The sequence below is a fragment of the Oryctolagus cuniculus genome, chromosome 15 (assembly GCF_964237555.1).
Source record: "Oryctolagus cuniculus chromosome 15, mOryCun1.1, whole genome shotgun sequence".
NCBI lineage: Eukaryota > Metazoa > Chordata > Mammalia > Lagomorpha > Leporidae > Oryctolagus > Oryctolagus cuniculus.
Genome location: NC_091446.1, coordinates 56477589 through 56505539, shown reverse-complemented (window position 1 = coordinate 56505539; position 27951 = coordinate 56477589). Strand labels below are relative to the sequence as shown.

Sequence of the window (27951 nt, the reverse complement as noted above, 5' to 3'; positions counted from 1 at the left end):
CTGCCATTTCCGCTTAATTTTGTTCACTTGTTAATGCAATCTTTATTTGATCAGATCTGGAGCCAAATCATTTGTATTCATTTTGCATTGTGTTTTTGTGGTGTCTCTTAATCGCTTTCACATGCTAATACTAGCTAATTCAATTGGGATTTATTGAAGCAGTCCTTTAAAATTAACCACCTAATTTCTCATGCATAACATAAAAATAGACCTATTTCTCTTCACTTGTCTCTTTGAAGAATGTATTAATAACATAAAATAAGAGGTTATCTTTTTGGAACAAAGCACAGTGTTCATGACATTAGGGACAGATCTTGGAGAACAACTTTTGGCATGAGTTGGTGAACCTCAGGTGAATGCAGATTTGACTGCCTGCTGTATATTATTTTTCATTTTTTCCATAGGAGAATCTGGTTGTGAATCAAAAGGTTTTTTTCTCTACTTCCTGACCACCATCCTCCCCTCCCCACTCCTCCCACTCATGTCCTCTGTATGTTCTCTGGGCACTGTATTCACCTAAGTTTGGGGAAATTTTCTAGGGGCAAAGTGCAGCCCAGGCCCTCCCCATAGAGCTTGTCTTCAAAAAGTTTTCTCTGTAGAGGCAAAATAGAGCAAAGGAGTCCTTAGGTGCCAGGAGGGAGAAGGAAGCTGAAAATGTGGTAGAGAGGAATGAGGCGCTGTCGGGCCAGCACCTGAAGCCCGCCGCTGAGCAGAGCAGGTTTCCCAATGAGGGTGTTGTCCCATAAGATCCAAGTGATGTGTGGCCATTGCAGAACCATTTCAATCTTCCAAAGTCTGAGAAAATCATGGTGGCTCCTGACCTGTCTAATTCTAGTCCTAGAAGTTGACTCTTGGCCTCCGTGGTGTACCCAACTTAATTTTTGGTTCCTTATATCCTGACTTTGTTATCGTTCCCTCTTCTGTTCTGACAGAGTTCCAGGCCTCCAAAATCAAAGTCCCAAACACACACTTTAAGAATCAGATTTGGGGGCTGGCGTTGCAGTGCAATGGGTTTAGCCACTGTCTGCAGTGCTGGCATCCCATATGGGTGCTGGTTTCAGTCCCAGCTGCTACACTTCCAATCCAACTCCCTGCTACTGCACCTGGGAAAGCAGTGGAAGATTGCCCAGGTGCTTGGCCACCCATATGGGAGACCTGGAGGAAACTCCTGGCTCCTTGCTTTGGCCTGGCCCAGCCCTGGCCTTTGCAGCCATTTGGCGAGTGAAACAGCAGATGGAAGATCTCTCTCCCCACCCTCTGTAACTCTGCCTTTCCAGTAAATAAATCAAAAACAATTATAACTTAAAAAATCAGGTTTAGAGGGCAGGGACAGCTACTATATGTTCTGTTATTTTCTAATCGTTACCATTTCCTCTACTGTTGTCTTTAAACATCTCTTACATGTGATGATTTTATAAGCAGATCTCCCATTTTATAAATCTACCAGTTATGCATTTCAGGCTGGTCAAAGGCAAAAGTCAGAGTGAAAGCAATTTTCCATTTGCTTAAAATCTGCCTCTTTCCAGACATCTGTTCCTTGTTCGTGTTCCTTACCTCCTCTCACTCCACAATGGGTATTTAATTGCCTGACATTGAAGTTGCACGGGCAAAGGGTACAGAAGGAACGCAGCAAGTACTTGACCAGGGAATAAATGAACCTCTTCCTTTTAGTCTTAAACTGATCATAAGCCAACTGAAATCCGCAGTGAGTTTCTGACAGATTTCACAGGAGGTGAGGCAGTCACACACAGGTATAAGGAGTAGTAGAGGTTTTAATCTTTCTTCTTTGGCACCCATTCTTCCTTTTTACTCATATTTAAATTTTGTTTTTGTTTGGAACCTTGCCTAAAGTAATTGCAGTGGAATTTCTGGCCTTGACGTTGAGTCAAGGAGACAGACCTCGGGAAGGAAATGCCGTAATGTTTGTCACATCTGTAAGACCCCACTCTTCCCTTCTGTTTCTCATGTGCAGGTGCCACTGCTTCTCTGAACGGCTCTGTCCTTTGCTTCCCTCTGTTTTGATATCCGATTCAAAGTTCTCTATTTCGGTAATTGTCAGGTAGTAAATTTGTTTCTGAGACTCAGTCTCTTGGAGTTGGTGATAAGGATCCTAAAATAGAAATTCCTGTTTCCCTTTCATTTGATAAGTTGCTATGTTTAGACAATAGATATTCAGATGGCTGGGAATAGATTAATTCCTTAGAGATAAATTGGTGTTGGATTCTTGTAATCTAAGTCTCAATGAAAGATCCCTGGTAAACCAATTGATTTCACATAATAACAGTCACGAAGAAGAAAAACGGGCAAGCATCGCTCAGGGTTCAGTCCAGTGACATTGTGGGCAAGCAGTGAAAATGTAAATGCTCTTAACCCTCCTACCTACTCGCAAACAGCACGTCATGCCACGCTGGATGCCCTGACACGGGTGAAGGAGGTTTTGGGTAGCAGTTACTGGGCTTAAAATTGATTTCCTTGTTTAATATTTGCTATTTTACTTTAGAGACCCAAAATTATCAGTTTGTTCTGTCATGGCAATTGCTGACTTAGGCAATAGATAGAAATGCAAATTCCTTCTTCCTGTTTTAATGAATTCATTGGTACAACAGCTAGTTGAAGGACGAGGGAAAAAAAAAAAAAAAAAAAAAAAAAGGAACACTACCAGACAGTTAAATGTTCAAGCTGGACTTCCCACACTGAGGTTGAGGAGCACCTCAATATTAGTAACTGTTCTGTTGAAAAATGGTTTCAGTGGTCAAATGCAGGTGTGTCCAGACTTTACCAACAGCACTTCCCTCAAGCCAGTGTCAGAAGAAGGAATCTGTTTTGTTCTCTGAACTTTAGAAGTCTCACATATCGCAAACACAAACAGAATGAATCTAAAGATACAAGGGTGCCCCTGACTCTAAGAAATCTTACAAATCTGCTCTTGTGAGTAGTCACATGGTATACCCTGGGGACACACTTCACTCCTCCAGCCCTGTGTTCACAAAACGTAGCACACCTGTGTTGGAATTCTGTGGTGACTTCTGGGTTGTGCCTTTGCAGGAAATCACAGAAGGACAATGGTTGGCAACCGAGAAAGGATTTGAGTAGCATACATACTGGATGAAAGACAGTTAATTAACTTGTCAAATTCCTTCAGAGAGCAAGTCTGCAGTATATCCTTGAAAAACTAAGCATCGTTCCCAGTAGTGGTGTTCCAATTTGTGGATGCCACAGTTGGCCATGTTGCCTGAAAAAAACTTTACAGACTCAATTTGTATTATTCTTAAATTTGTACCTAAGTAGGGCAAGACATAACAATCAAATCGATTGTTTACTTAGCAAATAGATGGAATTTCGATGCCAGCGTGAAATATTGTAATTGGTTTTCAAAATAGAATGACAGGTTTTCAGAAAATAAAGTGTAAAACTTCTTGATTTACTCAAATGATTTTTATTTAATGTTTAAATATACATTGGTTATATTATGGTTTTTAATGTTATTTTAAATATCTTAAAATTACACAATAAAAAATTTAAAAATTTAAAATGAGGCAAAATACAAATTTATTTCTGTAATTTACATGCACATTTTGTTCACTTTGGACACATTGACATTTTTTAAACCTTTAGATCACTTTCATCATTACACAAATTATGTAAGATTCTCTGTTAAGAAAGTGTGATCATACCTTTATTGATATACAAGATAATATCAATTTTATGTAATAAATATATAATAATTTTATTTGCCCATCAATAAAATACTGCTATACAAAATAATATTGTGTAAAGACATTTAATAAATTTGCATGTGAATGTGCATTCTTCCAGGCAGAGGGATGAAAGGCATTCTGCTAAACAGATTTTAAACTTAGGAGCTTGAAATACATAGACATGTGGTACGTTGACCTCTGCTTGTTCTCCTTGGCTGTAGATGTCAGTGATGGGTTTGGCTAACCTGATACCTGGATATTTGCCAGCATTAGACAGGACATCTTATGAAGGGGTGACAGCTTTGTATTTCAAGAGGAGATATTTGTGTTTCAGCAGTCCTCTTACATATTCAGTGGAGTCATTCAGATAACCACTGGAAGAGGACTCTTGATTTCACTGAGGCTAATTTGCAAAAGTTGTGGATAACCGAGTCATTTCCAGGTATAATAAGTGATTTTCAAAATTCAGCAGTTAGCATGATAGTGCACAAAACAGAAGTTCAGTCTAATTCAGAGCAAGCAATGTGGACACAGAGTAGGGGGTGGACATACAAGATTGATAGGAAAATTGTCCCTCAGTCTCTTAGGCAATGGAGAATGTGTGCCAGACTCACTGTTGGACATTTCTACTTCACTGAAAGCAAATGTGTCCTGGATTAGTCTAAGATATAGATTGAGTATGCACTATCATCATAATGATTGCATCTCATTAAGTTTTTTGATGTCCAGGATGAGGCAATGAAAGGAAGGGTCCCTATGATGGAATGTTGTCAACATAAATTTTATTATTTATGTATTATGTAAACTTTGATTCAGTGATCTTTTTTCAATTCTGCTCTAAGTGTAGGGATACAAAATCTATGGTAAAATTTATCTGCATAAAATGTACAGATTTTAATTGAGTTTTGATGAGTATGTACCAATTTACCTATCACCAAAGTGTATACATTTCTACAGTCATCAAAATTCCAGAATGTCTCCCACCAGAAAAACTCTAGTTTCTTAAGGTAATCATTCTTTTGATAGCTATCATATAGCAGTTGACCAGTTGTGCCAGTTTGTGAATTCCACATAAATTGTATCATATTGTATGTAGTATTTTGTGTCAGCCTCTTTTCTTTGTGTGTGTGTGGGGGGGGGGGTAGATGGCAGTTGTTCAACATAGAGTTTTTGATATTTATGTTGCTATGTGTATCAGTTCAGTCTTTAGTGTTATACTTATTTGTAGTAATATATCATAGTGTATTCCAAACTCGACATACATTGGGGTAGTTTCCAGTTTTTGCTATTGGGAAACAAGAGGCCCAGAAGGTTTGCATAGAAGCATTGTCGTGAGTATATATTATTAACCTTGGTTAAATACTGAGGAGTGGAATTTCTAAATCACATGTAAGTGTAACTTACCTTTGTAAGAATTTATTTTCTTCTTTGTTTTTTTTTTATTTATGTAAGGTGTACAAATTTCATATATTTCATATAAATAGATTTAGGAGCATAATGATGATACTTCCCACCCTTCCCTCCTTCTGTCTGCACTCATATTTCCTTCCTTTCTTATTATTTCTGTTAACTTTTACAGTGACATAACATTAACCCTCCACTAACAAAGAACCCAACAAATAGTAACAAGAAAAAAAAACAGTTTCTGAACAGTAGAGACAAGCTATAAACAATAATCAATTATAAAAATGTCAATTTCGCTCATATACATTATGGTTTTTTTGTATTCTGTTACCACAGATCATGAAAACAAGGTATTTGTCACTTTTGGACTGCCTTATTTCACTAAGAGTAATGGTTTCCAGTTCCGTCCATTTTGTTGTGAGAGGATCTCATCATTTTTCACTTCTGAGAGTATTCCACAGTGTATATAAACTACATTTTCTTTATTCAGTCATCAGTTGATGGACGTTTGGGTTGATTCCATATTTTAGCTATTGTGAATTGAGCTGCAAAAAGCATGAGGGTACAGAAAACTCATTCATTTGCTGATTTCACTTCCTTTGGGTAAACTCCCAGGAGCGGGATGCCTGCTTCATACAGTAGATCTATTTTCAGATTTCCTTACTCTCTTCCACAAGAACTGTACTAGTTTACATTGCTACCGACAGTGGATTAGGGTACCTTTTTCACCACATCCTCACTAGCATTTATTGTTTTTTGACTTCTATATGAGATCCATTCTAACTGAAGTGAGGTGAAACCTCACTGTGGTTTTGATACACATTTCCCTGATGGCTAGTGGTCTTGAGCATTTTTTCATGTGTCTGTTGGCAATTTGAATTTCGCCTTTTGAAAAATTCCAATTCAAGAACATTGCCCATTTCTTGACTGCATTGTCTGTTTTGTTCAGTTTCTTAAGCTCTTTATAGATTCTATATATTAATCCTTTATCAGCTGCATAGTTTGCAAATATTTTGTCCCATTCTGTCAGTTACCTCTTGACTTTGCTGAGTGTTTCCTTTATGGTACAGAATCTTAGCTTGATGTAATCGTATTTGTCTATTTTGCTTTTGATTGCCTGTGCTTCTGAGGTCTTTTCCAAGAGTCACTGCATAGGCAAATGTCTTATAGATTTTCCCCAATGTCCTCTAGTAATTGGATGGTATCAGGTCATAGCTATAGATCGTTGATCCATTTTGAGTTGAATTTTATATAAAATCTTACATTCTTCTGTGTGGAGAATGAATTTTCCCAGCACCATTTGTTTAAGAGACTATCTTTTCTCCAGGGATTGATTTTAGCTCCTTTGTCAAAGATTAGTTGATTGTAGATGCATGGATTAACTTCTGGGATTTCTTTATGTTCCATTGCTCTTCATGTCAAACTGTTGTGCCAGTTTCAAACTGTTTGGATTATAACTGCCTTTTAGTATATCTTGAAATCGGATATTGTGATACTTTAAGCTTTAATTTTGTTGTTTAAGGTTGCTTTAGCTATTCAAAATATCTTGTGTTTCCTTAGTTCTTTTTTTCTAGATCTGAGAAGAATGTCATTGGTTTTGATTGGGATCACCCTGAATCTGTAAACTGCTTTCAGTAGTATGGGCATTTGATGAAATTAGTTCTTCCAGTCCACAAAAACAAGAGACTTTTGTACTTTTCCATTTTTTTGTTTGAATTCCATTTCTTTAGTGTTTTGTAATTTTCATTGTAGAGATCTTCCACTTCCTTGGTTAAATTTATTCCAAGGTATTTAAATTTCTTTGTAGCTATTATGAATGGAACTGATCTTACAAGTTCTTTCTCAGCCATGTCATTGTCTGGGTATAAAAAGACTGTTGATTTTTGAGTGTTGATTTTATGTACTGCCATTTTATCAAATTCTCTAATAAGTTCCAATAGTGTCTTATTGCAGTCTTTTGGTTCCACTGTATTTAAAATCATGTCACCTGCAAACAGGGATGATCTTACTTCCCTCTTTACAATTTGTGTTCCTTTGATTTGATTTTTTTTCTTGCCTAATGGCTCCAGCTAAAACTTCCAGGACTATATTAAATAACAATGATGAAAACAGGCATTCTTGTCTGATTTTGTATCTTAGTGGAAATTCTTTCAACATTTCCCCATTCAATGTAATGCTGGCTGTGGTTTGGAATTAATTGCCTTGATTATGTTGAGGAATGTTCCTTCTATACCCAATTTGCTTAAGGTTTTATCATGAAAAGATGGTGTATGTTAACAAATGATTTCTATGCATCTATGGAGATAGTCATATGGCTTTTGATCCTCAATTTGTTATTTTGATATATCACATTTATTGATTTGTGAATGTTGAACCATTCCTGCCTTCCATGGAAAAATTTCACTTGCTCCAGGTGAATGATATTTTTGCTGTGTTGTTAGATTTGATTAATTAGTATGTTGTTAAGCATTTTTGCATCTATGTTCATCAGGGAAATTTCTCTACAGTTCTCCTTCTTTGTTGTATCTTCCTTGTTTTGGAATTCAGGTGATGCTGGCCTCATAGAAGGAGCTGAGTGGGCCAGCGCCGCGGCTCACTAGGCTAATCCTCCACCTTGCAGCACCGGCACACCAGGTTCTAGTCCCAGTTGGGGCGCTGGATTCTGTCCCGGTTGCCCCTCTTCCAGGCCAGCTCTCTGCTGTGGCCAGGGAGTGCAGTGGAGGATGGCCCAAGTGCTTGGGCCCTGCACCCCATGGGAGACCAGGAGAAGTACCTGGCTCCTGCCATCGGATCAGCATGGTGCGCCGGCCGCAGTGCGCCAGCCGCAGCGGCCATTGGATGGTGAACCAACGGCAAAGGAAGACCTTTCTCTCTGTCTCTCTCACTGTCCACTCTGCCTGTCAAAAAAAAAAAAAAAAAAAGAAGGAGTTGAGTGGATTACCTCCCTTTCCATGGTTTTTAATAGTTTGAGAAGAATTGTAGTTCTTCTTTAAATGTCTGATAGAATTCAGCAATGAGGGGCCAGTGCCATGGCTCACTTGGTTAATCCTCCACCTATGACGCCAGCATCCCATATGGGCACCAGGTTCTAGTCCCAGTTGCTCCTTTTCCAGTCCAGCTCTCTGCTGCAGCCTGGGAGAGCAGTGGAGGATGGCCCAAGTGCTTGGACCCCTGCACCTGCATGGAAGACCAGGAGGAAGCATGTGGCTCCTGGCTTCAGATTGGCACAGCATGCCAGCTTCAGTGGCCACTTGAGGGGTGAACCAACAGAAGGAAGACCTTTCTCTCTGTCTCCCTCTCTGACTGTAACTCTACCTGTCAAATAAAAAAAAAAAAAAGAATTCAGCAATGACATAATTTCTGGGATGATCTTTGTTGGGAGTGTCTTTATTACTGATTCAATTTCTGTCTTGGTCATTGGTCTGCTTGGTTTTCTGTATCTTTATGACTCAATTTTGGTAGCTTGTGAGTGTCCAGGAATCTATACATTTATACTAGATTTCCCAATTTGTTGGCATACAGCTTTTTGTACCAATTATTGATGATTCTTTTTATTTCTGTGGTATCTATTGTTACATCTCCTTTTTTAATCTCTGATTCTGTTGATTTGGGTCTTCTCCCTCTTTTTTTTTTTGTTAGTTGGGCCAATGTTGTAACAATTTATTTTACTTTTCAAAAAAAACCAGCTGTTCATTTCACTGATATTTCGTGTTTTTTGTTTCAATTTTGTTCTCTAATCTTAATTATTTCTTTCCTTCTATTAATTTGGGGTTTGATTTATTGTTTCTCTAAGTCCCTGAGATACATTGATAACTCATTCACTTGATGCCTTTCCAATTTTTTGATGTAGGCACCAATTGTTATATTTTTCTCTCTTAACACTGCTTTGGCTATATCTGCCAAGTTTTGATATGTTGTATTGTCATCTTCATTCATTTCCAAGAACTTCTTGGTTTCCCTTTTGATTAGTTCTATGACTCATTCAGGAAAATTTTGTTCAGTCCATACCTTCACATATTTTCTAGAGATTCTTTTTTTCTTTTCTTTTTTTTTTTTTTTTTTTTTTTGACAGGCAGAGTTAGAGAGACAGAGAGAAAGGTCTTCCTTTACCGTTGGTTCATCCCCGAAATGGCTGCTATAGCCAGTGCGCTACAGCCCACCTGCTGCACCAATCCGAAGCCAGGAGCCAGGTGCTTCCTCCTGGTCTTCCATGCAGGTGCAGGGGTCCAAGCACTTGGGCCATCCTCCACTGCCTTCCCGGGCCACAGCAGAGAGCTGGACTGGAAGAGGGGCAACCGGGACAGAATCCGGCACCCCAACCGGGGCTAGAACCTGGGGTGCTGGTGCCACAGGCAGAGGATTAGCCTTGTGAGCTGTGGCGTCAGCCTAGAGATTCTTTAAGTTCTTCATTTTCAGCTTCATTCCATTGTAGTCAGAAAAGATATATGGTATGATTTCAACTGTATTGAATTTGCTGAGACTTGCTTTATTGCCTGGCATATGGTCTATCCTAGAGAAAATCCCATGTTCTAATGAAAAGAATGTGTGTTCTTTCACTGGAATGAAATGTTCCATATATATCCATTTGATCCATAGTGTCAATTAGCTCTGTTGTTTCTTTGGTTATGCTGTTGAGTTGAGCTGTCAATTGATGAAACTGGGGTGTTGATGTACCCTATTACTATTGTATTGGAGTTACGTCTCCCTTTAAATCAATTAACATTTGTTTTAGAAAGCCAGGCACCCTGGCATTGGGTGCATATAAATTTATTATACTTAAATCTTCCTTTTGAATCGATCCTTTAATCATTACATCATGTCCTTCATTGTCTCTGTTAACAGTTTTTATGTTAAAGTCTATTTTTTCTGATATTAGGATGGATACACCGGCTTGTTTTTGCTTTCCATTAACCTGGGATATCTTAGTCCATTCTTTACTTTAAGTCTGCATGTATCTTTGTTGATGAGGTGTGTTTCTTATAGGCAACAAACAGATGGGTCTTGTTTTTAAACCCATTCAGTCAGTCTGCATCTTTTAATTAGAATATTTAAGCCCTGCTAATTTTACCTAAATATTCCCATTATTTGCTTTGGATTCCATCTGTACTTTGACTAGGAGATTTCTGCCTTCCAATTCTTTCATAATTATGACCATCCTTCTGTGTTTCTATGTGTAGCACATCCTTATGCATCATTTGTAAGGCTGGATGAGTGGTGACAAATTCTTTCAATTCCTGTTTGTAATGGAAGGTCTTTATTTCACCTTCACTCATAAATGAGAGCCTCGCAGGGTACAGTATTCTGGGTTGACAGTTTTTTTTCTCCTAAGACTTGGAATATACCGCGCTTTCTCTTCTAGCCTATAGAGTTTCTGATGAGAAGTCGGCTGTGAGTCTAATTGGAGATCCTCTAAAAGTAATCGGGCTTTTCTCTCATACACATTTTAGAATCTTTTCTTTGTTTTGTTGAAAGTTTCTAGTGTGTCATGGTGAAGATCTTTTCTGATTTTATCTATTAGGACTTCTAGGTGCTTCCTGTACTTGGATGTCCCTTTCTCCAAATTAGGGAAGTTTTCTGCTACTATTCTGCTGAATAGGCCTTCTAATATAGTCCCTCTTTCCACACATTCAGGAACTCTTAGGACACATATGTTTGGTTATTTGATAGTATCCCATAAATCTTGAACACTATTTTCAGTTTTCCTAATGTTTCTTTTTTTTTTCTTTGTTTGTCTGAGATATTTCCCAAGATTTGTTTTCTATCTCCAATATTAATGTTTGAACTTTGGTCATTCTTAAGATTGTTATGTAGCTCTGAGAATCTGCAAAATGGTACCAGGATTCTAAACCAGTTTCTCTTTTGATCTGGTAAAAAATAAGGTATTTCTGCAATTTATTTATAGCTTCATTAGTCTATGTAGTTAGAATTTATTTTGTTTTATGATCTTCTGAACAATGTCATGAGAAATTTTTTTACTTCTAACACTTGCAAAGAAGGATTGTAATTTTGTAACATTTATGGGTCTATAAGACAAAATATGTTATGCTAATATACTCAATCCCAATTTTTGAAAGATTGTAACCCTGTGTAAGCTTTCTCACCTATTTTCCCAGGGCATTTTTCAAACTATATGATATACTTCATACTTAGAACATTATTTAACATTTATAGGAAATAAAGCTATTTTCAGAAGGAATATGATGAACACAGCAAATTGTACTGAGACCAATTATTTCACCTCCATAGGGGATAATACAATTTACTATGACACAGCTATCCATATTTGTAGTAGCCCCAGAAATTTCTATACCGAAGAGCTGTCTGCTTTGTTATTCACTTTTCTGTCCACTTAAACTATCTCTGATCACTGAAAAATTAGGGAATAATCAATTGTTTGGAGGACAAAGAAGGAGCAAGCATATTGACTAGAAATAAGTTACTCTTCTGCACATACAGTTGCTTTCTCTTTAGGTGTAGTTTACTTAAATATCCTGGCAAACTTTTGAGTCTTCATTTCAAATCTTTATTATTTTGAATGCTGTATAAACTCTTGGATTTCTACTCCCAATTAAAACAAGAACAATCAAACAAAAAAAAAGATCTCATTGTCAGAAGAAATTTCAGATCACTTTGTCTATAGGTATCCACCAGGGATGTTCACCAGAAACATCTGGAAAGCCTCCAGACTTACAGAAATGGAACCACCAAATCTTAGTTACATGATTTGAATGAAAACTCTGTAGGTAATTCTGATTTGGATCCCTGTTCACAAATTCCAATCTGATGATGATTGAATCATCCATATGGTTTTCCAGGAACAGAAGGCACACTCCAGATGCTGCCCTGTTTTTGGACAGCTGTGATTATTAAAAAGTAGGTCCTTAAATACAGTTGAAATCACCTGTCTTCACATTGTCCCCAACATCTACGGTTTGTCAGTGATCATCCAGAAAGTGAAAAAATAAAACTTCTTTTTAAATTTTAGAATAGGTCTCCAGATATAGGTGCGTGGTTCCAGGTTTGGACTGAGCATTTAGCAGAAACATTACTTTTCTCATTTTCAAAAGGATATTTTATCCAAGCAGATGAACAGAAACAAAGGCAAATAAATAAGGATCCAACTGGTAGATTTGATAGTGAGAGGGGTCATACAATCCAGAATGCCCCAAGGTATCAGAGGAGTCTGGCGAGGAAACATGTGCAAGGAAGTGAATTAGTATATACCTTCTCCATGAGGAATGTACGTCGGTTAGATTTACTATTTTTAGAATTGTATTTCCTTTCTAGCACACTTGTGTCTTTGACAATCACTAATACACTAGAGATGTTCTCCAGTATTCTACTCTTGCCTAAGAGTTAATACATTTTGTATAGCCAGGAGGTTTCCTTGGTTGTAATAAGTTTAATGTAGTCTTTCTCGGTGCTAACTTTATAACAATATATAATATGAAAAGGACTCTGATTGCAACATTTGTATGAGCAGTAAACTCTCAGGGAAGAAAACTCATAAACTAGTCTGCTTTACATCAGAGGTAATAATTATTTGTATTCTCTCTCATATGTTCTTTTTCCTGTCGAGTCCCTTTTCTAGAACATGAGAATTATTATTATGATAAATTTTATACTACACTCTTGCCTATTCTTTCAATTAAGTCATTTGAAATACAGATTTGTGGCTGGAGAAGCATTTTCTTGCTACATTTCAAGATTTTTCTTGGGTAATAATTTTGTCTGAAGTTTAGCAAGTCCATGAATTATTAGCTTTAAAAACCCACCTTTTTATGAGGTTCTTGAGTCTTTCTCCTTATCTAACCAACAACAGCCTTCAGCGGAATTATTCAGGGTAATACATAATTATATTATTTGAGACTGAACTGCTCGCTGATTTGTTCTTGCTGCTAGTGTTGACGAGGACAGAGATGTAGTAGTAAACGTGAGGAAATTGCTGCAGACATGCCTATACATTACAGAACACTTAGGGATACAGGGTACTTCAAAAAGCTCACGTAAATGGGATTAGAAGACAATGTGCATTTTCCATGACACTCTTACCATATCCTCACATCTATTATGAGTAAAATGAAATTAAAACGTATGTATTCCTCTTTATTTCCTTTTAGTACTTCTTTCCAACCTCTCTTGTCATAAGCATGTCCACTTCATGGCAATTTGGCCACAAAGCAGCTCAGTGCAGCCTGAATGTTTCAGTGCGTAATGAGCTCACTTGAAATGTTTGCCATAGAAACACAGACCTTCCTTACAAGTTCCATTGCTCTGAATTTTAGAGGAAAAGAAGCAAATGGTCCAATTGTTTTACACTTGGTTTTATTGGATAATTTAAATAGCCCCTTTAAGTAGTATGCAAAGCTTCAAGGAGCAAAGCAAATTCCATATCCCAGATTTCTCTGGGATCTGTCTTCCTTCTGGATATCTTGGGGACATCTGGACACATAGGGAGAGTAGGTGTTTTCTGGATGATCTGACCTCCTACCTCCCACAGCCCTGTAGATTCCTCTCGAGGCTTTTAGTCAACCCTCTCCAGGTAACGTGCTCTCCTCTCTTCTCTAGGGAGCCATTTCTATGGAGATGCCATCACCAGTCTGTCCGACCTTTCCGAGCCTAGTCTGTGCTGCCCAGAAACCAACAGTGGTGCCCCGAGCTGACTGCTAGTGCACAAAAAGCTATAAACTGTAAGATTCTGTGGGGCAGCAGTAGCCAGCCACAAACAGAAAGTGCTGCCTCTGCCTCTCTCTTAGGTCCCTCATATGCCTCTTTCTCGCTAGGCAGAGGCTTCAAGAGGGAAAATTGAAGTAATCGTTTCTTACTCTTTCTTCCTCTTCTGTACTCTAGTGCCAGGAAAACTGTGGGACTTTCTTTTGCTTACCCTACATCATCTCCTTTTTCAAGCATGGATCACTGGAAGGGGAATATTCTCTACATTATGAGAGCACTTAATGATCTGAGTCATCCATGCTTACTTGCCATTATGATAAATTGGAATGGTTGGTGGAAGGATAAAGAAATTTAGAAAATTCTTCTTGTAGACAGTAATTTTACATGCCCAAGGCTGAACATTATCTTATTCTTTGACTTTGCATTTCTTCTGCAGTAGAATCCAATTTTCCCTCAAGCAGATGAATATATCTCCAATGGTCTAGAAAAGGCAAAAGAGAAAAATTACATTAACACTTTCTATGGTCTTACTCATGTAATGAAGAAATACGTATGGACATTACACAAGTGTTTAGGTAACTTTTAATGCCTACTCCTGATTTAGACAGAATAGTTGTCACATTTACTGAACACTTCACTTTTAAACCAGGTAGGTTAATATTGATAAATAATATTGAAATTTGGATTATTTTCCTTAAAACTATTTGTTATTATTTAGGAGAGAAAGCAAATTTATGTTTTAATTTTACTTTTATACTCACTACTGCTACATTTTTCTTTATTGTAATATAGAGACTATTATATTTCATACCATACAATAAGGGCTAATTATGATTCTTGGCTCCAGGTAAGTGGTCCAGTCGCCACTTTTATTCTGCAAGCTCTACATAATCTCTGTGCCATCTTTTCTACTTTGTGCCATTTCTTGTCTGAGCTCCATGCTCTGCTAAGAGCCTGGGAACACCAGAGTGGAAGGAACAGCTTCTGATCTTTTCAGAACTTATCCAGTAGGAGATGGATAATTTTTAAATGCTCTAGTAAGTCTCAGTGCCCAGAATGGATCTTTAATCATAGATGAATAGTATAAATATGACTTCATTCTTAAAAAATAATGTGGAAAAATTTTGGCTTACTTTTTATAACTAGGATAGTGGCTACATGCAATAGATTTTTACAAAATACTGTTACCATTTTTACGTTTTCACTTGCTAATAATTGCTTATCATTTCACTCCCAAAATGGAATGTGTGTGTATATGAGTATCCAATCATCCATTGCCTGAAACTTAGGTTGTTCCCACATCTTGACTATTGGGAATAATGCTGGTGTAACATGGGAGCACAGATACCTCCTCCAGCTACTAGAGTGGGCATTTGGGATGGCTGTTAAGACTGAGCCTGGAACACATGGTTCCCATGTCAGAGTGCCTGGGTTCAAGTACTAGCTCTGGTTCCAATTCTAGTTTCTTGCTAATGCACACACTGGGGAGCAGTAGATGATGGCTCAAGTGTTTGGATTCCTCCACTCACAGTGGAAATCTGGATTGAGTTCCTGGTTCCTGTCTTCCACATCACCTAGCCCTGCATGTCCTGGACACTGGGGGAGTGAATTAGCAGATTAGACTGGTGTCTTTCTCTCTCTTCCTCCCTCCCTCCCTCCCACTCTGCCTCGCTCTGCATTTTAAGCAATATAAAAGATATCTGTAGGGTTTTTCTTTCATTTCCTTTTTGTATATACCCAGAAGCAGATTACTGGATTGTGTGGTAGTTCTATTTTAACTTTCTGAGAAATCTTCATGCTGTTTTCCATGTGGTTGAACTAACTTAAGTTCCCACCAACAATATTTCTTTTTTCTTCACATCCTCATCAAGTACTTGTTATCTTACTTTGTGGTAATAGTCATTCTGACAGGTATGAAGTGATATTTCATTGTGGTTTTGATTTGCATGTAATTGATTAATTTTCATTCTTGCTATTGAGTTGTGTGGATCCTTGACAGCTTTTGGATATTAACCCCTTATTAGGTATTATAAAACCCTTTCATTATTATAGCATTGTAGTACAATTTGAAATCAGGAAGTGTGAGGCTCCCGGTTTGATTCTTCTTTCTCAACATTACTTTTCCAATTTAGGATCTTTCTGGGGTTGCATATGAATGTTAGATTTTTTTTCTATTTTCATGAAATTACAATTAGATTTTTGATAGGGATCATATTAAATCTGTGCATTGCCTTGGGTAGTATGGATATTTTAACTATTAGTTATTCCAGTTCAAGAAAATCTTTCCATTTTCTGTATCTTCAATTTTGCAGCCACTAGATCTAAAGGAAGTGTATATGAGTTATCTTGAATCTCCTTGGTTAAATTTACTTGTACATTTTATTCTTTTTGAGCTGTCATAAATGAATTTGTTTTCTTGGTCTGCTTTTCCAATAGATTGGTTTTGGCATAAAAAAAAACACTACAGATTTTTTTTTTTATATTGATTGTGTATCCTGCAGTTTTACTGAATTCATTTGTTAGATCTAAGATGTGTGTGTGTCTGAAACATTTAGGGGTTTCTACAAATAGGATCATATGTTCTGCAAACAGATTATTACACATATTCATTTTGATTTGGATGCCTATTTTACTCTCTTGCCTGATTACGCTTGCTAGTATTTCCGGTGCATTATAAGTGGAGAGAGTGGGCATCTTTGCCTTGTTCTGCGCCTTAGAGAAAAAGCTTTAAGTTTTTCCCAAGTACTTACGATGTTAGCTGTGAGTTGTTCATATAGACTGTATTATGTTGAAGAAATTCACATATATACCTGCTTTACTGAGAGTTCTTATCCTAAATGAATGTTAAACTTGGTCAGATTTTTTTTTCCTGCATCTCAATAGATGATCATGTAATTTTTTTTTTCATTCTGTTAATGAATGGTGGTTTATCACACTGATTGATTTTTGGCTGTGAAACCAATGTCATTGACTTCTCTTGTCCTCTCAATTCCTTGCTGACATGACTCAGCCACTGTAATAATCCAATTGTATGCTGCATGGAAATCTATGAACTCTCAGAAAGGGAGAGAATCCATTTATTTGGTTTTGTCTCTTTATGAGTATAAGGGAAAGGTGGTCATAGAACCAACATTCTAGGAGGAGCTTTATTTTTCTGGCAGAATCTGAGGCAAGCTTAAGGTTTCTCAGGAAGATAAGTATGTCCAGTCTTCAAAGAGCATGGACTGCCCAACTTAGAGAAACAGACTAGCCACCCATGGGTTCTTTATTGTACAGTATTACAGGTTTGGGACACCAGGAGTGAGGTTCTATTAAGGAACTTACACTCGTGATAGGGTAATGAATGGCATCTGTCTCACTTAAGTTTCTGGGTGTCTAAAGGGTGAAAATCCTCACAACACCTTTAGTTTGACAAACTACTTTCTGCTAGTTCATTCAGTAATTTTAGCACTTGTCATTTCACCATTTTCCCAATCACCCAAGCAGCTTGACTTATAGAGGGAAAAATGCTCTATAGACATCATGAGGCTACTAAGTAAATTGAGGGGGGGAGCACAAAATGCACAATCAGAAATGTGGGTCCACAGAGATGGAAAATTAATGTATATAGGAGAATGTGATTAAAAAAGAAGGAAAGGAAGAAAACATGGGTTTTTAAAAATGGAAGCAGACAAATTGAACTTGAAATTCTTAGGGAAGAAAAAATAGCCTAAGAAAAACCAAGACAATTTTCAACAAGAATAAGAGGACTTGATTCTTCAGGTGACAAATTTGTAATAATTAAGATGATGGAGTAAAGTCTGAATTCACAAATAACTAATGGAGCTGAATAAAAAAACTGAAATAGACCCACACACATATAAAAATTAGATATATTAAAGAGGTTGAGTTGTAGGTTAAAGGGAAGAATAATTATATAAAAAATGAGCTTCTATATGTAAAAAAGTTTAATGGTATTGCCTCCTGCAGCACACAGAAAATCAAATGTTAAGCAGATTAAAGACATGAGCATAAGAAGCAATATTTGAAATCTTTAGAAGAAAATATGTGAGAAACTTCTTATGGTCTTGGATTAGGGAGATATTTATTAAATAATTAACCTATAAATCAAAAATGATAAGATTAATAAATTCAGTTACAGTTAAAATTTCTCTGCTCAAGTAAGACCATTAAAAATGAAGAGACAAGCCACACTCTGGAAGCTGATATTTTTAAGGTCTAGCCTACCAACAATTATTAGCCAGCACATTTAAAGAACCCTACATTTCGATATGAGAAACAAGAAGATGTGATTCCTGGCTTAAAAGGTAATGTTAAAAAGAAAAGACACATTGACTTTACAGTGAGATAGCATTGTTACATTGCCAAAAAAAAATTTAAATCTGATTTCATTATTAAATGTTGTCTAAGATGCAGAGCAATTAGGTTTTTAATATAGAGGGTAGAGGCAACCTCTCAGGGCTCTGAGAGTTCAGAGGAGTTGGAGAGCTAAGTCAGGGGGTATCTACCCAATACCCTCATCCCGTTATCAGAGTCTCAAGTTCTGTGACCAGGATTTGATAAAACATGCTTGCCTCACCATTCAACTATTTTTGCAAGTTTGTCAACTCTAAATACTAAATTCCCAGTATGGTCTTCAGCTTTTTCTGCTCTTCCATGATAGGAGATAAGGGCCTCTATAATCTACGTAATGGGTATTCTAGCTTTCATAGTTTTCAATTAGATATTAATGGTTCTCAGCTTTCATTAATTGCCTGTAGGGCATCTATACAACTAGTGATTATCAGCCTTTTCCACATTCCTTGTATACAGTTGGTATTCCTTACTTCTCAAATGCCTGAGCACAAGACAGAATGATCCTCCTACACTGTCCATGTTTACCAAAGTCACCAATGACTAAGCACAGGTAGTTGGTCCACTGTCTTGTGCCACAGGGTTGTCTGTGTCCACATGCTCTCAAATCATTGCCAGTCAGACAGTGAGCAATCAGTTTTAAAACCCCATGGTACTTCCTACATTCTTGGACTCTGCTACCCACTGTGCCAGCTGAGTTAGGGTTACGAGAAGATTATTGGAGGGTAATATCTGTAAATGACAAAAGGAAGAGATTCGGGATCGAACAGGGGAAAGCTTCATACCGTGATGTTTACTTGATGGTCTGAAAGAATTCAGAGTACAGATTGCTCTTGAGAGGAAGCGGCTTTTAAAAAATGCTCTGGCTCTAGCAGCTCTGTCCTGTTCATCTGGTAGACCGCCCAGAGAGTGTGGCCTCACATGAAGAGGTGAGGTGGGTCCTGAAGCTGTCACCAGTGGGAGCTTGGCAGTTAATGGCAGACCTTACAACTAAATTGCAAGTTTTTCCTTGAAGGAAGAGCTGAGTGGTAAACCTTCATGGTTGCTAGGATTCTAATGGGAAATGAGTGCTTTTATGTTTACCACCAGACATGGTATTGGATTAACCATCTTAAAGTTGAGGTATGTAACTATTTTTGACCTCTCAAACTCCATTTTTAAAGATTTATCAGTCTAATACTAGCATGCTCATATTGGCATTATTCATAATGGCTCCAAAGCAACTAATGTTCATCAACAGTGGAATGGGTATAAAATCTTATATTCCTACAACTCATACTACACTGCTCTGATCATGTATGCTGTATGATATGAGTAGCTCTATACAACATAAATGACTCTTATATGGTAACATAATGTTGAAGAAAAGTCAGATGCAAAACACCATGCATGGTATGACTCTATGTATATGAAAATTAAAAGCACATAAAGGTCACCCATACTCAGGAGAGTGTACTGAGAGGTGAGCCCACTGAGTGCTGAAAATGTTCCTGTGTTATTCCACATATTGTCTATAAGGAAACTTCATTGCACTGAACACCAGTTTTATGCAGTTTCCTGCAAGTAAGTTAAATTTAATAGAAAAAAGAGGTAAAAGTGCTACAGTATGTTACTAGTAAAAAATAAAAAATACAATGTGTGGTATATTCATACAACACAATATTATAAAGCAGTTACATACAAGAACTAAAATCATCTCAAATGTGTTAAACAATGACTTTTAAAAAATATTGTTATTTATTTAAAAGGTAGAGTTATAGACAGTGATGGGAAGAGACAGAGAGAAAAGGTCTTATATCCACTGGTTCATTCCCCAACTGGCCACAACAGCAGGAGCTGAACCAATCTGGAGCCAGGAGCCACCTCTGTGTCTTCCATATGGGAGCAGGGCCCAAGCACTTGGGCCGTCTTCCACTGCCCTCCCAGGCCACAGCAGAGAGCTGGACTGGAAGAGGAGGAACCAGGACTAGAACCAGCACCCAAATGGGATGCTGGCACTGCAGACAGAAGATTAACTGTGCGACAGCACCACCCCAGTGACTTTTAAAACTAACTTGTGAAGTAATGTTTGGCATATCACTATTTATGTAAAATTTTAAAACAACCCAAGACATTTATGTTGTCTATAAATAGTAAAAGCATACTGGCATGGAAAATAGACATCAAAATCATGACAGTTGTTGGTAGGGAAGGAGGGGAGGGAATAAGCCTGGGAAAAAGAATACACAGTACTTAACTATATTTATAATCCTTTTTTACTTTACAAAAATGTGAGGCACATATGTCAGATACATTATTTTTAATAATTTTGACTGTTCAGTGATAGTTCAATAGAGAACCAGAAATAAGGAATGTGTTACGAGGATGAAACTTAAGGCAATGAGAAGTTGGTGAAAAGTTCTAGGATGTTGTTCTTGGCTTAGCAATGATGCTGAAGACACTGCAGTTCTTTAGGGATAAAAACTGGTATGAAAAGGTGGACATGAAGGTGAGGAGAGGGGTGTTGTCAAAGAAAAATAGTCCACATAAGCAAAGTAGAACCCCTGTCTGTCTGTCACTGACTTCAAAGATGCAGCGGGTAGGTGGAAGGAACCAGCATTCTTTTTTTTTTTTTTTTTTTTTTTTTGACAGGCAGAGTGAGTAGACAGTGAGAGAGAGAGAGAGAGAGAGGTCTTCCTTTTGCCGTTGGGTCACCCTCCAATGGCCACCACGGTTGGCGCACTGAGGCCAGCGCACCAAGCTGATCCAAAGGCAGGAGCCAGGTGCTTCTCCTGGTCTCCCATGGGGTGCAGGGCCCAAGCACTTGGGCCATCCTCCACTGCACTCCCTGGCCACATCAGAGAGCTGGCCTGGAAGAGGGGCAACCGGGAAAGAATCCGGTGCTCCGACCGGGACTAGAACCCTGTGTGCCGGCGCCACTAGGTGGAGGATTAGCCTAGTGAGCTGCGGCTCCGGCCAGGAACCAACATTCTTTACTGATAGCTCCTCATGCACATATCCTAGAGCTTGGAGAAACTGCAGGAGACTTGACAAGAATGTGAGACACAAAGGACCCAGCCACTGCAAAATGATGTCTACACAAAGGAGGACACTCATCGTATACTCACTTTTAGCGTGTACCTGCTATTTATGTCTTGTGGCATGTCTAATCAGATTCTTTGCTCACTGTTGTGAGCTAGAACAGTGCCAAAGAGGAGTCAGGAATTCAACCTGGGTCTCCTTCTTAGGTGTCAAGGACCCAGAAACTGGAGTCATCGCCTATTTCCTTCCAGGGCACACGTTAGTAGAAAGCTGGAATGAGAATGGAGCCAGGTTTGGAACTCAGGCACTCCAGTAGTAGATACAGGTGTTCAAAGGAGCATCCTAACTACTATCCCAAACACCTGTCCTTATTTTTTTCAATGTACAATAAAGAAAAGAAAAGAATGGTCTTGCTGCTGCTTTCCTTGCACTGTCCCAAATTCATGTGAGTTCTCTTATGGCCTGTCCTCACCTGGAATCAGAAAAGGAAAGAACACTCAGAAGTGTGTATTGGCACAAAGCCCCATTGCACCCACATAGCCATTTGTTACATTATCCTTTGCATTGTGTGTATTTAAATAGTTTCAAAACAGAAAAAAGTTAGTTGGAGTAGGCAACAATTTAACAAGTGAGCCCATGGGGTTTTACATTTTTCTTCTTTATTTACATCTATTTTATGACTATAAAATACATGTGTGTCTTTTGTAGATCCAGTATTAGGATTCTTTTCCCAAAGATCTCATTTTAGCTTCAGTTGTTATAAACATGGGATTCTCAATAGATACTTGGTAAGTGAAAAACACAAGAAAACAAATATCAGCTAGTACTTGCCTCATCCCTGATTCCAAGAAATAGTCCCCACCTATTAATAGATAAGCATCTAATGAAATACAAGATGAAAATTAGTCTTAATTATTTTGAAAAAATCCAAATACTGCAGTTTCAGAGTACTTCTCTCTGAACTAAGCCAAATGCAGTAGGAAGTCTGCTCTCCAACTTTGCCATACAAATCTGATTCATCTTTGCATGCTCGTTCATTCTATCAGATGCCTAATTTCCTCTTTTTGGCTTGCATGAACAGTGTCTTGACATTTTGTTTTTATTAATTCATAATACCTGTACTTATTTGTGTTATATTCATATAGACATCTATAGAACATTTTGTGTATATATAGTTGTAATAATCAAATCAAGGCAATTAGCATTTCCATCTTCTGATTTATCACTTCTACGTACTGGACACCTTCACATTTTTCTGTATTGGAATATATAATTATTCACTGTATTTGTTCTGCTGTACTACTCTATTGTGCTGCTCCCTAGAACTAACTCTTCCTTTCTAACTATATGGTGGCATTCATTTTTTAACCTCTCCTTATCACATCTCCTCCAATCCTTCATAGTGTCTAATGACCACAGTTTTCATAGTACAACAGTATAAGAATATGCAGAGTGGCTTATTCCACTTAACATGATGTTCTCCAGTTCTAACCATGTTGCTGCAAATGACAAGATTCCATTCTTTCATTATGGCTAAATAATATGCGTTATATAATATTATATAGCATAATACCATATTATCCATTAGAGGGAGAGAGACAGAGAGCAAGCAAGCAAGCAAGCCCGGGCAACCAATTGTAGGGCAAGCAAAGACAGCTCCAGGTACAGATGAGTACAGTGCCTAGGGAAGTGCTATACTCTCCACATAGGAGGACATGCTGCCATACACCATGAGAGCTGGGGTCAAGTTCGGTGATTGAGAGTTGCGTAACTGCTGGAATAAAATGGTCCCTTGTATTCATATTCCTTGGCATATCTCACCTCCTTCCATAAACAGTTTGAAATGCATTTTGTTAGGGGGTTAGAGGAACTCTGAATATATAATTTTTTAAATCAGTGATGACCATGTATTGATTTGTATTAGTTTGCAACTTTTTCATCATATCATCTAGTCCAGAGGCCAAGAGATCTCTTTATCTTACTGATTGGATTCTTTAGTCCTCACGATGGGTCTGCAGTTGATTTTTTTTTTTTTTTTTTTTTTTTTTTTTTGACAGGCAGAGCGGATAGTGAGAGAGAGAGACAGAGAGAAAAGGTCTTCCTTTTCGCCGTTGGTTCACCCTCAATGGCCGCCGTGGCCGGCGCACTGCACTGATCCGAAGGCAGGAACCAGGTGCTTCTCCTGGTCTCCCATGGGGTGCAAGGCCCAAGCACTTGGGCCATCCTCCACTGTACTCCCTGGCCATAGCAGAGAGCTGGCCTGGAAGAGGGGCAACCGGGACAGAATCCGGTGCCCCGACAGGGACTAGAACCCGGTGTGCCAGCGCCACAAGGCAGAGGATTAGCCTATTGAGCCACGGCGCCAGCCTGCAGTTGATTTTTTAGGTGTTCCATGACTCTTTAGTGCCCTGCTTCTTCTGGGGTGAGCTGTTTGATAAAATCCAAAGAGGGGAAACCCATTGAACTGGCTCTTTCTTTGTGCAAAGTAAAAAGATACCTGAGGATTTAGCCATAAAGAAAGTACCATTATGCAAGTGCTATAAGGAAGAAAGCAACTCCAACAACCATTATTTAGTTTACAAAGAAAGATTTAGACTTTGCCCTCAATTTTGTATTTTGTGGATGATGTGTTGAGTTGTGATATTTTTCTTCACCTGCATGCCTCAATTATACTTACTCTAATGACCTTGCCCATTGTCTAGGCATCATGCAAATAGAGGATAAATATGTCAAAGGATTTATCTTGGAGGTTCAAAAGGTACTACTGCAGTATGACAGAAAAATAATTCAAAGAAGCTGTGCTTTGGCAAGAGAGTTTTTCCCTTCTATTCCTTTCTTCCTATAAAAGACAAAAGACTCAGGGTCTGGCATTGTGACACAGCAGGTTAAGCTGCCACTTGCCACGATGTCATCCCATAGCAGAATGCTGGTTCCAGTCCCAGCTGCTCAGCTCCAGCTTCTGATTGAGCACCCTGAGAGTGCACCTGAGGAGGCAGCAGATGATAGCCCAACTACTTGTGCGCCTACCACCCACGTCTGAAGAGCAGGATGGAGTTTCTGGCTTCTGGCATTGGCTTGGCCCAGTCCTGGCTCTTGTGGCCATTTGCAGGGTGAATCAGTGGATGGAAGATCTCCATCTGGGACTCCCTCTCTCTAGCATGCTACCCTTCAAGTAGATAAATCTAAAAGGAAACCATAAAAGACCTAGTGCTGGGGAAGAGAGGAAATTGAAAAAGGATGTTAGATGCTGTATGAGCTCTGCAACCTGTCCTTTCTCTCCAGAGCCTGAGCCAGTTCATGTCCTAAAAAAAAAGTAAGCCTCACAGAAAGTTCTCCAAGCTATCATGGTGCATCAAAGAACAGAAATACTATGGCAGTATCCTACTTTTCAGACTTTGATATATCTTCCAATGATAGACTTACTACAAGGCATCTTTTAAAAGATCATGGAAAATTCATATTACAAAAAAAATGCATGGGTTTCAGAATTTTTGCAGCAAAATAAATATATTTGAATTCCATTTAGCATAAACTTTTTAAAGTCCCCACATATGTCTTGAATGGTATCTGTGGCTCTTTGACTCATGTGAATGTTGCTAAGAGAGAAGCACTCTGGAACTTCCACAGGATGATGGTTAGGACATGACAAAAAATAGCCTGGTTGATCAGTCCCACCAGGGGTGGGAATGATGTCATGTCCATGGTCCGGAACATGCTTAAGTGTCATATGGAAAGAAAGTATTACCTGAATTGAAAGAACAGCTAGTACCAAGACCAAGATGAATTAATACAAGACTTCTCTCTGTTGGGCAAATATAATTTAAACCAAAATTTTCTTTCAGACCAGAAAACCTCTTCACAAAGTTGGTATAGAAAGACAAGTTTTATTTCTGAATAACAATTACAATTGGCTTCAGTGCCCTCAGGAAAAATGTTCTTGGGCTATATAACTGGAAATGGCCTTTTAAAAAAATCTACACATACATTTATAGATTTTTCCAAAGAAAACAGCCTAAGAAAAGGGAGAGGGATGTCTTTTTAATTTTGAGAGAATTAATTGTTTTATTTAAAAACATTTTTTGCCACCCATGTCACTATTCTAGCAGCATTTAAACCTCCTGCAGTTTGAACTTCCTAAGCATCAACCTTAGTGTGGAGGAAGGCAAAGTGATAAAAGTCACCATTGTCGCTTCATTTTATTCCAAAGTGAGGTATCACTGAATTTTTACTAAGTTTACCTGGAAGCTAGACAAATGGAACCCGAAGATAGAATTTCAACCTAGAGTTGTATCTGTGATTTGCACCCACCCATTTCATAGTTACAGAGGTTCGCCTTCTTCCTAGAACTCAGGGGTCGTTTGGCATGGCCAGGGGAGCCGGCAGAAACATCCCCATCTCTCTCAGGAACATATCAGCATGTGTACTATGATGTGCAAAAGTTTGAAAACCATTTGATTATTGCCGTTTTCTTGTGGGTGTGCAATGCCTCTTGGTGGGCTTAGAAATGACAGTCTGATATCATACTGGGTTACTACAGGGCTGGAGTAGGAGGCTGTCAGTTACTGTGTGTACTGTGAATGAACACAAGAATGAGCAGCTATTCACGGATGGGAGGCTTGATGGGGAGAGTATGTCATTGGAGGGAACAACCAGGTGTGAAAATGATGCAGCAGACTGGAATTGTCAAAAAAATTTTAAGGGGAACTAGTTCATATCATGCCCAGGACAATCATTTGGAGAATGCAGTTTGTAGAGAGACAAATTAATCAATGTTTTTAAAATGTCACACCACATTAGCAGACACAGACAAAGCCCTCTGTTCATCCCTCACAATGGAAGCATGAAGTGGCGACTGGAGATATGAGTGTCTTAAGACCACTTTGTGTACCTGGATCTGATGTTCTGGGTATCATTAGCACCTAGATCCCAACGCTCTCCTCTCATGTATCATGGCCCACTGGCTGTGACAGAGTGAAGGAATTGTGTAGGGCTATAATACAAGAGATGTATCCTGAAATGATCAAGGCAAGATTCTTGTTTGAAAGCACATGGTTAAATGTGTGACCTGACTTTCAAAGTTGGAAATGATGAAAGCTCTCATTAAGGACGTTTTTCTCCTCGCCCCCATTTATTTCCACATTCTACACTTTCACTGAATACCTCTCATGTGGCAAGGACTATTACAGACATAGCATGGAGGTGGTGAACCAGAGCCTTCCATGAGCTCACAGCTCTGTAGGGGGAGAGGCCATAAAGAGATACATCATGAGCCAAGGAGCAGATAAATATGGGAATACCAACAAGGAAGACAGTAGTTCACTTTGCTAAATCTTTCAGAAAAATGAACATCTTGACTGCTTCGTTTCCCTGGATGCAATGTGATTTCATTCTAATTTCCTTGGTGAGCCAGAGGTTTCAGTAGAAAACACGGGTTAAGAGCTTTGAAATGTGAAACATTCCGACTGTTCTTATTTTCTCACATCTCTCATTAACCATATAATATAAACAATTCATTCAATTAGTCCTTTTGAGCAGAGGCATGTCAGTTATTTGCGTAGAGAGACAATCCCTCCAGCAACATATAAAATGCCCCTCTCAGATTTTATCATCTCTGGGCTGTCTTGAGTAGTATTGTAATTAAATCTAATTAAATAGATTTATGGTTTGGAACACTAATGGTCATGAATAAATACATGTCCCCTGAAGCTATTTGCTCAATTTGTACTTTATACCTTTTAACATGCTTCAATTATACATATTCTGCTTAATCCTCCAGTTGTTTGTTTGTTTGTTTGGGGGGAATTAAACTTAGATCTGTCTGCTCTTTGTATAGAAGATTTTATTTTCTTACAGTTGCCCTTTGATGTCCTTGTTTTGAAGGAAGCGCTTTTTGTAGGTAGTCTATTTCAAAAGAAAACAGCAATGTAGTTTTCAGGCCAATGAAATTTTTGTAAAAATAGAAGTAGGGGGGCCGGCGCCACAGCTCAATAGGCTAATCCTCCGCCTTGCGGCGCCGGCACACCGGGTTCTAGTCCCAGTCGGGGCGTCGGATTCTGTCCCAGTTGCCCCTCTTCCAGGCCAGCTCTCTGCTGTGGCCAGGGAGTGCAGTGGAGGATGGCCCAAGTGCTTGGGCCCTGCACCCCATGGGAGACCAGGAGAAGCACCTGGCTCCTGCCATTGGATCAGCGTGGTGCGCCGGCTGCAGCGCACCCGCCATTGGAGGGTGAACCAATGGCAAAAGAAGACCTTTCTCTCTGTCTCCCTCTCTCACTGTCCACTCTGTCAAAAAAAAAAAAAAAAATAGAAGTAGAGAAAATATGTATAAAGAAATAAATAGTTAAATGATAAATGAGAGTTATCAAATATAAATAACCAACAAACTTTTAAAACCCCTATTTAACTTTACCTATAATTAAAGGCATGCAGATTGACTTAACTATTAAGAAAAAAAATAGATCTCCAAAGTTTGGCAAGGGTAATGTGAAACATTTTTGTTACTGGTGATATCAATCAGAGGTTTAGAAAATTCATATTCTTTAACCTAATTCTCTGTAAGCACCTAGATTAAGCTACATCTCAAAAAGTAGGAAAATCTTGTATACAAAGATTATACTACAGATAGACATATATGCTTCTTTGATAAAGACTCCATTTTTTAGAGTAGTGTATTAGTTATCTGTCATTGCTTTTTAACATTTATTTAATGAATATAAATTTCCAAAGTACAGCTTATGGATTACAATGGCTCCCCCCCCCCGATAACTTCCCTCCCACCCGCAACCCTCCCCTTTCCCGCTCCCTC

General features: G+C 38.5%; 1 long non-coding RNA gene across 1 annotated transcript in view; it reads right to left on the bottom strand.

The window, feature by feature from the left end:
* Positions 1-9230: 9230 nt before the first annotated feature.
* Positions 9231-27951, bottom strand: part of LOC138845368 (uncharacterized) — a 328457-nt gene continuing 309736 nt past the window's right edge. Inside the window, exon 6 of the long non-coding RNA XR_011382415.1 lies at positions 9231-14256. This is a non-coding gene — a long non-coding RNA (uncharacterized lncRNA). The remainder of the gene's footprint in view (positions 14257-27951) is intronic.